The sequence below is a fragment of the Sturnira hondurensis genome, unplaced genomic scaffold (assembly GCF_014824575.4).
Source record: "Sturnira hondurensis isolate 20B ecotype Veracruz unplaced genomic scaffold, ASM1482457v3 Scaffold0016535, whole genome shotgun sequence".
NCBI lineage: Eukaryota > Metazoa > Chordata > Mammalia > Chiroptera > Phyllostomidae > Sturnira > Sturnira hondurensis.
This window is the reverse complement of record NW_028089166.1, coordinates 349,929-362,196: the sequence shown is the minus strand read 5'-3', so window position 1 is coordinate 362,196 and position 12,268 is coordinate 349,929. Positions and strand designations below refer to the sequence as shown.

At 39.6% G+C, this 12,268-nt stretch overlaps 1 protein-coding gene and 1 non-coding gene across 2 annotated transcripts in view; both read right to left on the bottom strand.

Annotated features, from left to right (window-relative positions):
- The window catches only part of TMTC2 (transmembrane O-mannosyltransferase targeting cadherins 2), a 406,489-nt gene that overhangs the window by 85,942 nt on the left and 308,279 nt on the right, over window positions 1-12,268 (bottom strand). The window lies entirely within an intron of this gene.
- On the bottom strand, window positions 7,427-7,531 carry LOC119001028 (U6 spliceosomal RNA). The gene has a single exon (XR_005069465.1). It is a non-coding gene; the product is annotated as a U6 spliceosomal RNA (small nuclear RNA).

Sequence of the window (12,268 nt, the reverse complement as noted above, 5' to 3'; positions counted from 1 at the left end):
ATCCAATAAATAAAATTTTAATTCCTTATACTATCTCTCCCAGGATTTCGACTTCAAAGGAAAAAAAAGAAGCACAGGCAAAATGCTTTTTACATATATCATGAAATACTTTCATGAAGTTAATAAAAATTCATAAGAATCTTACCAAAATAGGATTCCAAAATGGTAAAATGACTATAATGAATCAGACAGTCTACATACAAAATAAGAACGTTGATTCTAGGCAGGTAGAACGGTACCTGCATTTGTGTAGCTATGTGACCCTGAGAAAATTATTTCATCTCTTAGGTGGAATTTTCTCTATTACAAAAAAGAAGACAGGTGGAGCACAGATTTTTTAGAAGAGTGAAACTATTCTGTACACTATAACAGTGAATACATGTCGCTATACATCTGTAAAAACCCATAGGATGTATATCACAAAGGGTGAACCCCAATCAAACAATGGACTTTAATTAATAATAATGTATCCATATTGGCTCATCACTTGCAACAAATGTACAATGCCACCACAAGTTTATAATGACAGGAAAGCTTTGTGAAGGGTAACAGGATGGTGAGGGAGCATACTCTCTGTACTTTTGGCTCAAATTTCTTTGTAAACTTAAAACTGCTCTAAAAAATAAAGCATATCATGAAAAAGAGAGTCTAAAGCAATATTTCATAAGAATATGACATTTCTAGCCCTGGCTGGTGTGCTTCAGTGGTTGAGTGTCGGCCTGTGAATCAAAGGGTCACTGATTTGATTCCCTGTCAGGGCACAGGCCTGGGTTGTGGGCTAGGGCCCCAGTATGGGGTGTGCTAGAGGCAACCACACATTGATGCTTCTCTCCCTCTTTCTCCCCCTCTTCCCCTCTCTAAAAATAAATAAAATCTTTACAAAAAGAATATAAAATTTCTATGGTGATACACATAATTATAATACCTAGGTATACTGTAAGCTTATAATAAATGTTAACTATTATTTTATATATACATATGCACATACATGTACATATATAGTACACAACAGAATGCAGGATTCTGAATGTTTTTTTATACACACTACCTCAAAAGCACATGGTCAGCTTTAATCATCCTTGGAAAATGATGTATAAAGAACTTGCAGATGCTATTAAAAGAAAGATGCAGAATGAACCCTATCATTGGCAGAAAGTCTGTGCGAATGTTATACGCAAAGATAAAAAGGGTCTGTGAAGTTTTTTCCACTTAAGTGTTTCAGGATAGGAGAGAAAAACTTGTTCATTTATCATGTCACAGTAAATGGGGTAATAAAATCCTTGTCTGTAGTCCACTGGAACAACAACAGTACACCGCATTAAAAACATGCACCAGAATGCAAAGGACAGTGGTCCCTGGTTGCCTCATGGATCCGGTTATTCAAGGCAATGAGTCCCACCAGCTCCCAGATGCAGAATAAACACATCAAAGGACAGAATACTCTTTTCTGAGGGGAAGTATTGAACCGTCAGGCAAAAACCTATCTTTCTGCTTGGACTACTATTTATTTAATCAGGGGCCAAATGATAAGGAGGAAAATAAAATCCTCACAAGAGTATATAAAATCAAGAGTTAAGCATGCATATGCCACACAGACACACATTACTAGGTCTTAGGAAGGGATTACAGCGGCTGGAAGGTAACACTGTTTAATCAAATTTACTTTATCAACTATCACTGCTTTAAAGGGGTGGCAGTTAAGAAGAGGAAAAAGTTATTTCTCAGCGGATTTTTCCTGGTGTCTTTTAGATGATGTCAGCATGTTCTACAAGCAGTATGGTGTAACCCACTGATTGTACCAACTCCTCCCATCAAGCACCATTACTCACTCTGTATATCGGTTGGGATTTCTGACACATGAGTTGGTTCATGAAACCAAGAAAAAAGGACTGTGGTCAACTGTGATAAATAAGGGACACGTTAAGTAAGAGGCTTGGGTTCTACTGCCAGTTCTGTGACTTGTCATTTACTCATTTCTTTATTTTTGTAGGCTAAAAAATATTCATTGAATGCTTACTATTTGCCTTGCACAGTTCTAAGTACCAGGGATCTAACCATAAGCAGAGAGCTTGCCATCAAGCCCCAGTGGGAGGAGGCACGTAATGAACATAGTGCCCAAGTGTAAGGGAGTCAGTCACAGAGCACAGTGGGCAAGCAGGTTCTGCAATTCTCTTTGAGAGAACTAGCCTAGAGACAGACCAGCCTGTGTTTCAACCTTACTGCCTGTACTTACATAACTGTGTGGCTCTGAGTGTCTGTTTGTAATATCCGAGTCTCTTTTTCCTTCATTTGGAAAAATTCACATAATTAGTACCAATTCTGGAGCATTGCTAAGAAAATGACAAATCAAATGGAAATAACTAGCTTCAGATCTGGCATATAAAGTTGTGGCACTCTTTGATTTTTCTTCCTTATATCTCCTCAAGAGAATTCTTTCTCCCAAGTTCAATGTTACATCTGGTTCCTAACTATCAAATTTCAAAAATCCTTTTTAGAATTTCACGTCATGGTAGCAATGACATTTAACAACTTCCCTAAAAAAAAAAAAACTCTCGTTCCTAACACTTTCTTCTCCCTCAAATAAGAGCCCGATAAGAGCGCCTTTCAGCTGACATCTAGACTGCAAAAAGAGAGTTCAGATCTCCTTACTCACTGAACTTCATTTCACCAGATTAATGTACCTTAAGCAGAAGTGTTTTCATCATACTCTTATTCAAAAATATTTTAATAGCTTCTTGTTTCCACATATCCTATTTAATCATGGAATTATCAACATCTTCCACAATCTGACTCAAATCTTAATAAATCCCTGTATCTTATCAGGCCAGTACACACACACACACACACACACACACAGGTAGGGCAACAGTAGGTCTACAGTTGTGAGTATGCAAAACACAGTGTATTCTTGCATTATTTTTTAACTACTGTATTATTTTCCATGTGAATAACTATAAACCTGTACGGGAGTGTCACACACTCCCCTCAAACTTTCCTTGAGCTCCCACTTAAGAAACCATTCAGGAATATTAAATATAAGAAAGAATTACACCATTATGGTTTCAGCTTAAATTGTTTTATATTTAAAAAGTAAAACAACTTGTGTGCTTATGTTTGGTAACAAATTACCAATAATATCAACCATTACACCAGCTTGTTATACCATCATGTGTGTCCTGATGCCACAGCTCAGAACTGTTTTACTAATTGACACCTGAAGAGGTCAGGACTCTGCAGCGTTGCACTGCACTAGGATATACAGGTGTGAATGTAATTAGTGTATTACCCTTGTCTTCTGAACTAAATTACTCCTGAAAGACTCAACCTTTCCTTCTATAGCCATCCCAGTTCTCTGTAAATATAATGGTCAACAAATACACAGGCTACCGCTATTTGACACATATAGCTTAATACCTTATAGTCAAGTCAGTCCTCAATTATTTAGTTCACATATTCACACATTTTCAATAAAGTACAGAGCTGTGAACAAAATAATAATTTCCCCACTTTACATGTAGAATCGGTCACACAAGCCAAGGTCTATCAAACTATAAAAAAGAGTTCCTTAGAAATAGCCCAATTCTTAACTAAATATTTATATCCTAACCAGGGACTACCCGTGTGTTCAGCATTGCTAGGGATAACAACCAGAACAAACCAGAGCTCCCATAGGATGGTCCTACTGAGTAGGAAGGGTCTCCTCCTGCAGCTGTGCATCTTGCAGCCACTTCCACGCATTTAGTGTTTACTCTCTGGAATTTTGACAATTGCGAACATCAGTCATTTCCCCCAATCAATGAAAACCACACCTTCGTTTCACATTCAAGTGTAAATCTGCACGGATTAATAAGAATGGGAAGCAGCCAATAAAACAGGTCCAAAAGCCGAGAGTGTAGTTTGATACTGTGTTGTTTAAATATACATTATAGTTTGAGTGCAAAAGAAAAAGTAATTAAAGAGACAGTCCTGAAAAATTAATCTGCGAGGACCACCACTTACAAACAGAAGGAACATTATTTGATAGCCTTTTTTAAAAAGATTTTTTATTTATTTATCCTTAGAGGGGAAGGGAAGGAGAGGGAGAGAAACATCAACACATGGCTGCCCCTTGTGTGCCCCCTGCTGGGAACTGGCCTGCAACCCAGGCATGCGACCTGACTGGGAATCGAACCACGGTTGTTTGGCTCCCAGGCCTATGCTCAATCCACTGAGCCACACCAGCCAGGGCTGATAGCCTTTTTTTTAAACATCATGATGTTATATCAGAAGTACTTTCAGGATATAAGTCTTCTCCACAAAAGAAAAAAATCATTTTAAAATATAACAGTTTAACAAATTCTTATAAACCAAGATGATTTACAGCAAATCCTTTAATTCTCATATCCCTCCAAGACACTAAATATAATCCACCAGAGCTAACCTTAATCAGATGCAAAGTCAAGAGACAGAGGCAATGGTAACTTTCGTGATAAAATACTTTATTTCTATACTACCAAAATACTTTGCCCATCAAATTATCACACTGGACCATGGCATTCATATTCTAAGGAGAAAATACTATTTCTTCTGGGATGCATTAAAATGTAATAGAATAAGAGTATTAGAAACAAAAATGAATGTGGCTGAATAGTTTACTAACAGATTGTGTTTTTCCTCTCTGAACTTCCTCCCAAGTCCCATTTTCTATAAATATCAGGCCTTCTGTGACCTATTTTCCTAAACACCCCCAAGCAGAAGCTGCCTGAAAGATACCTGGAATATATTCCTAAGGCCCAAGCTCACTGAAATATATCAAACGGCACTAAGAGTGGCTAGTGGTAATAGGGAGTGCTCAGATTGTTCAGGGGCAGCACCCAGAGTAGCTGCCAAAATCCTAGCAGGGACGGACGGCTCCATGGTATATGTCTGCCTAGGTCGAGGCTGGGCCCCAGCACCAGGACTCCCAACCTGAGCAAAGCTTCCTTAAAACCCATCCCAAGTCCTACTGCAGAGCTGTCAGACTTCCAGGTGGAGGTATCAGCTCAGACGGACATGATGAGGGCAGCTTCTCCCCAGTTTTGTGAGCATCGTTAAGTCTTTCAGATTTAGTTCAAACCCTGGGAGGGAAGAAAGCCACAAAACAGGCTCAAATTAAATGGCTGACCAAGTGTGATGGAAGACGGCAGTACCCTGAATTTCATTCAAAAATGACAAAGTGGATCATGCACATGTGGCTGAGTTTCTGGCCTGAAACTCAGGCTTATTATATGAGCAATAGGCAAAAAAAGAAGAAGAAGAAGAAGAAGAAGAAGAAGAAGTAGTTTACAAGTACCAAAACATAATGGCCACTCTCCCTATAAAAATATGTTAAACTTACTCAATATTTAATTTTCCTAAAATGCACATAAATACATAGAGATGCTATTATTTTCCTCTATCAGCGAAGCTCCCTCCAAAATACTAGAACTCAGTATTACTAAGGGTTCATAAAAATAGGTGCTTATATCACACATAACTAACATACAATAAAATGTGATACGATCTTCTGGAGAGCTATTTGGTATATACCAAAAGCCTTTAAATCACAGATACCCTTTGGCCAAACAATTCTATTTCTAGGTATTTGTTCAAAGGAAACACCTGTAAATACAAAAAAGGGAGTGATTCCTTTTTTTTTTGCAGTATTATTTATACAAACCCAGTGTCCACCAATACAGATTTGGTTAACTAAATATCACTTCAGTGAAATACTATTTTGTGGAAAATAGTGAACCTATTTTGTGAACCTATTTTGTGGAAAAGTTTTAAACCACAAGAGAATTTCATGACCCATTGCTAAATGAAATGCACAGGTTTTAAATTGCAGTTTCTGTCCTAATTACATTTTTTAAAAAAAATGAAATATGTTTAAAAGGACAGCACTATCTGAATCACTGTATTATTCTGCTGGGATTTCAAAGGTGAATGAAAGGGTTGACCCCTCAATATTTCAAGAATGATGGAGAGAGAAATACTCATCTAGAGTGGACTGCTAAACACAGCGCTGTGTTAGTGTGAANAAAAAAAAAAAAAAAAAAAAGAAGAAGAAGAAGAAGAAGGAGGAGGAGGAAGAAGGAAGAAGAAGTTGTTTACAAGTACCTAAACATAATGGCCACTCTCCCTATAAAAATATGTTAAACTTACTCAATATTTATTTTTCCTAAAATGCACATAAATACATAGAGATGCTATTATTTTCCTCTACCAGGGAAGCTCCCTCCAAAATACCAGAACTCAGTATTACTAAGGGTTCATAAAAATAGGTGCTTATATCACACATAGCTAACATACAATAAAATGTGATACGATCTTCTGGAGAGCTATTTGGTATATACCAAAAGCCTTTAAATAACAGATACCCTTTGGCCAAACAATTCTATTTCTAGGTATTTGTTCAAAGGAAACACCTGTAAATACAAAAAAGGGAGTGATTCCTTTTTTTGCAGTATTGTTTATACAAACCCAGTGTCTACCAGTGTAGACTTGGTTAACTAAATATCACTTCAGTGAAATACTATGAACCTATTTTGTGGAAAAGTTTTAAACCACAAGAGAATTTCATGACCCATTGCTAAATGAAATGCACAGGTTTTAAATTGTAGTTTCTGTCCTAATTACATTTTTTAAAAAAACTGAAATATGTTTAAAAGAACAGCACTATCTGAATCACTGTATTATTCTGCTGGGATTTCAAAGGTGAATGAAAGGGTTGACCCCTCAATATTTCAAGAATGATGGAGAGAGAAATACTCATCTAGAGTGGACTGCTAAACACAGCGCTGTGTTAGTGTGAAATTGTGTCTGGAGAACACCGTATACTTAGTCTACTGAGAAGGGCAAAAGAAGTCTTTAGAGACGTGAAGTTGCTCTCCCCAGAAATGGAATAGGCTCCTGCTACGTGACAGGATGTGTTCCAGATCTTGGTAATCAAGACGAAGTTCCTGTTTCCTGCAGGTCACAGCCTAGAGGTATAATGGATAGTGACACTGTCAGGTGGTCTAAAATAATGCAGGCTACAGGAAGAGAGCCATCCACTACTGGGGATGGGGTGGGGTGACATTTGATAAAGTGGTTATGAAAGGCCTTTTGTGACATTTTAGAAGGGACCTAAGTAAAGGGTGTGAGCAAGCCACACACAGGGCTGGCATGCATGGAGTGTTGGGACTAACAAGACCACCAATGTGGCGGCAGTGGAATATGCCCCACAAAGAATCACAGGAAATGAGTGTGAGAGACAGGAAGGACCAGATCAGGTAGGACCTGGCATGCACTGTGAGAAGTTTGGAATGAATTTTCCTTTTTGGAAGTGCAAACCACGGTTTCAATATTGGATGCCACATGTTTCTCTGACTCATATAATTTCATTGATGTTAACAAGCAAAGGGTCGAACTGCTTCTAAGAACTGCACAAACTATGGAATACTTCATGAATTGGTGTGTCATCCTTGGGCAGGAGCCATGCTAATCCACAGTATCATTTTAATTTTAGAGTATGTGCTGCTGAAGAAAGCAGTGGGATTTCTTCTGATTAGGAAGGAATACCACGGAGAATTTTACATAAAGGTATTAAAAAACTCTAGATTTGGGGTGGAAAAACTGTAGGCAATGCACAAGAGAAAACAGAAAGAGCCCTTAGGAGGTTATTAACATTCCATGGCTCAGAGTAAAGTAGAAGCAGCAGAAGCAGTGAGATGTGGTTAGATGTGGAATCTCCTGAAGAGGGGTGACTGATGCATTGAGTATGGGAATAACATGAAAACAAGAGTTAAAGATGACTCAGAAGCCTGCGGCACCTAGGAGAATGCAGTCATCATGTCATCACAAGGCAAAGACCGCATGGGAACAAGTGTTGGTAAGAAGGTGTGTGTGTAGGGGAGTAATAAAGTTCTGTTTGATTGACAGGCTAGGGCAAGACAGGCTGGAGAACTAATTCAGAAAGACTGGCCAGATAGGAGGCCACAGACCCGGCGTAGCCAAAGGTAAAGAACACTAGCTAACTGGTATCTTGCATGAAAAGAAAATGAAAGGTGGAGATGTGTAAGACTGCCAAGAGAGGAAGCAAAACAGGGAAAAAATAAGAATCCTTGCATTTTAATCACATTTTCAATGAAAACATTAAAAAGCATCATAAAATATAAACATTTAGGACCACTTAAATTAACTATTTTAAATAAGTAATTCGCCTTTAATAAACATTAAAATAATGGATAATTTAAAAAACATAAATTATATGTTGCTTTTTCCACATCTTTGACAAGTAAAAAAGTTAGATTTTAAGATATAAACACAGAAAAGCAAATTTTAAAAATACTACGTAACTGGAGATGTTTAGATTATTTACATTTCCTGTTATATCAAACGTTTTCATATCCTTTCTAAAGCTGTTCACTTGTATATTTTACCTTTAAGTTTAAGGAGGTCACCCACACACACTGTGAGAACATTTCAGTGGGAGATAAGTAACGTGACGGGGAACAACCACATCTTAAGCTCCCTTTGGTCGAGTGACTTAGGCTGGTGCACAGCCCTGCTTATACTAAGCTCAAAGTCAAGTTAAAAGCAAGTTGTGGTGAAGTAAGTAGAAATTATGTTTGAGTAAAATTTATAACTAAGTTATATAATTTTACTTTAAATTACATAAATCATTTTTTAATATTAAAGTGGGCCATTTTTAGACTTTAGAATAACACATATATCTTTGAATCACAAAGCAAACAGAAAAAATGTCTATTTTTAACTAAAACAATGAACTTTCAGCAATCCATTGAACTTACTCATTTCTTTCCTTTATTCAACAAATACTTACTGGGCACCTGTCATGAACCTTGCATTGTGTTAAGTGCCAGGATGAAAGTGGAGAAGAACAGACACAACTCCCACCCCATGATACTTCCCAAACTGTAGCTGTTACTGAGCACACAAACAAGGGCGGTGAATTCCACTCAGGAAAGGTTTCCAAAGGGACTGCTGCTTGCTCTGAAAATCTGACAGGTCCGTATGATTAACCAGCTGAAAGGGAGACGAGGTATTCTAAGCAGAGGTCCAGCAAAGGAAAACAGAAACACTACATAGCGCCGAGGTGAGTGAGACGAGAGTAGAGGGGGACCAGGTGAAAAAGCAGGGGTGAGTAGAGCACCCCTGGCCTCCAGGTTACATGAGGGAATTTCTGGTTATCTGCTTTATAAATATCACTCTGAGGGCAGTATGGATATCATTGGGATGAGAACAAAAGGGATGTAGGCACAGTACTCCAGGCTTTTAAAAAGAGTGACTGAGGTTGATGAGGGAGGTGAGAGTTAGTGGACTGACATGAGGAATACTCAGACAACGCAGAGAGGACTACAACATGGACAGGAGAGGTGTGTGTGTTGGGGGGACTCTGCTGCGGAGATGAGGTAACACGATGACCGCTGGGTTCCTGATTGTGGAACTGAAGGAAATCTGTCAAATACATGGCAGGGATGGACACGTTAAGGGAGTAACAGTATAAGCCCAGTTTTGAGAATTGCAGACATTGAGGTACCTATGAGACATGTGACCAGGTAAAAAAGCAGGGGTGAGTAGAGCACACCTGGTTTGTCAATCAGGCTGAATGAGAGGCCAAAGGCAAGATAAAGTCGTATTTCAAGAGAACAGAATAAGTCAATTCTGAAGGTAGGTCAAATGCTGAAAACGTCCCCTGGACTTAGTGAAACAGAGAGATGTCTGGTAACTTCAGTATGGAACAGGCCTTGAAGCTGAAAGGAATGGGGGGATCTCCGGGGACTGGGGTGAGGAGATGGACATCTCAGTGCAGACAATTCTGTCACATCTGGCTGTGAAGGGGAGGGAGGAGAAGTGATACTGTAAGCAGAAGGGGATAAGACACACTGGGGGCTTTGACAAAGAATACAGAAAGCCAAAACATAAGTAAGTCACAACTGGGTCTACAAAATTTATGTCTAGGTTTTTTTCTTAGTCCTATTGAAAATTAGAAGGAAAGGTAACTCAAAAAAGTATTTTTTACAAGTCCTAGATGAGTTTCCAATTTTGACCAAACTAAACCTGCCCAGGATCCTTTAAACAGAGCTTTGGGTGCTCCAAAGGCACTTGATTCCTGCTTCTGCTGTGACGCTCACCACACGTACTTCAATCACCATTTGTCATCTTCTCTTTTATTTGTAAATGACTTCAGGAAAGTGGTTTAATCAAGCCTTCTTATAAGGGCCAGATGCACAGCAGGTGGTCAAAACTGCATGGAAATGTAAATATCCTGAAAAAGCAACCACTGTAAACACACCTGTGAAGTGTGCACTCTCCTTGGGAGATACTGCGGCCTCAGTGAGGTGCGGCATAGTCTCCAGTGGGTAAATGCGACTCAATCTTAAGGTCTCAGTGACACCCAGGAGGTAACTAACCCCTAGTTTCATTGTCACCAACACCTCCTATCCACACACACACACGAAAAAACCAAACCATATTTCAATCAGCAACTGTGGTCCACAAAGTGGCACTAAAAGTTCACGGAAAATGGTTTCCAATAGGAAACTTCCTTTCAAATGGATAAAGTGGTCAATGTGACCTTGGTCTAAGGAATTAATGCAGTGAGAAAGCTAAAAATCTTAGCTGTGAGCAACAATGTCAACCATTAAGCTGGGCTATTTGGGCAATGGGTGCCTCTTGTTTGTCTCCACCGGCTTTTTGGACATTAGCTGGATGGCTCCAGCCCTGATCCTTTAGCAATAGCTTAGGAAGTGGCTGTGCTGACTGGACCCCGTGGAGACGGCCTTGGCTCACGGTGCTCAGCACTGACACTCCTGCTGCAGAGGTTAAATCCCGTGGGGATGGTTAGCGAAGCTGCCCTGTGAGAGTGGAAAAGCAGGAGCCTCTCAGTAACAGCTGCTTTGCAGCTGGGTCACAAAGGAGAGCAAGAAATCCCTAGACACCATAAAAGGTAGTGGATGATGGGAAGGCAGTCTCGGAGCCTCCATTTGTCACTGGCAGGGTGCCACTGCGCTCAAATCCAAATGTTCTCGCAAGGGGATAAAGCCAGATGTAAATAATTCCCAAATTTTATACTTTTTTGTAGACAGCTTCAAGGACATAAAGGGTTATTTCATTTATTTAGACATGGAATTCTCTGACGATTTAACCATGGTCCTGAAGAGAACACTGGATTCAATAGCAGAAACCTGAGTTCCAGTCTGGCTCTGACACCAAGGGAAGGCCAGCCGCTCATGTGAATAAGTCTCGTTGTCCTCAGCTGTCAAGCAAGGGACCTAGGTGAACTGAACTCTACTGGTTATGATTCTCTGTTAAAGAAATAGAATTAATCCAGGGGAACTAATTGCTGGTTTACAATTCAGGTTAAAGAAAAGTTACATTCTTAACTCATGTCATCTGCCTTTGTCTCCACTACTTTCCAATCCACAAGACAGGGAACAGGAATTGGCCCCTTCCCCGTCCCCAGTGAGCCCCGATGATGAGACTGGGGATGGCAGCTAAGACCTGAAATCAAACCTACTTTTTGGTATTAATGAGATAAACTAAATGAGGCTGGATAAATGAGCCACTTATCTTCTTCTGTAACTTTCTACTTTAAAGGTAAAGGCACAATTACCTAGGAAGGTTTTTAAACCTACCAGGCCACATATGTATTGAAAGTGCATATGCTGTGCCTCAAAGTTATTCTGGTTTGCCTGTAACTGTGCTGTCTGTGCCCTCTGCTCCGGTGTAAGTACAACAGCACCACCTTCTTGGTTCCGACAAATATTCTGTAGCTGCCCTAACTCTTGTTTGCCGCTCGTAAGTATTCACCAGGAGACTGAAACAATGGCTTTTACGACGCTCCAATGTCCCACCAGAAGAAACAACTGGGCTCCGTTAACCGCATCAGTGAGGTCTCACTGTGACCTCAGCTTTCCATTCCCAACACGCTCTTAACAAAACAAAGGCATCTTTTTACAGCAAGACCATGGGATCTCTGTCAAGCATAATTAAGTTTCCAGTCGTCTTCTCTGTTTTCCAAAACCACATTTTTTCAAGTAGTCCGTGGTCCTAGCACATTGCAATCGTACGTTCTTCCATCCAAGTACTAACCAGGCCTGACCCTGCTCTGCTTCTGAGATCAGACCAGATCGTGCACGTTCAGAGTGGTATGGCCATAGACTGCACGTTCTCTTCATAGGTTACATAATAAGAAAAGAAACCTTATGGAGCAGATTACTGTGTGCCAGGCACTGCTCAAGCACTTTTTGTGTATTGCCACATT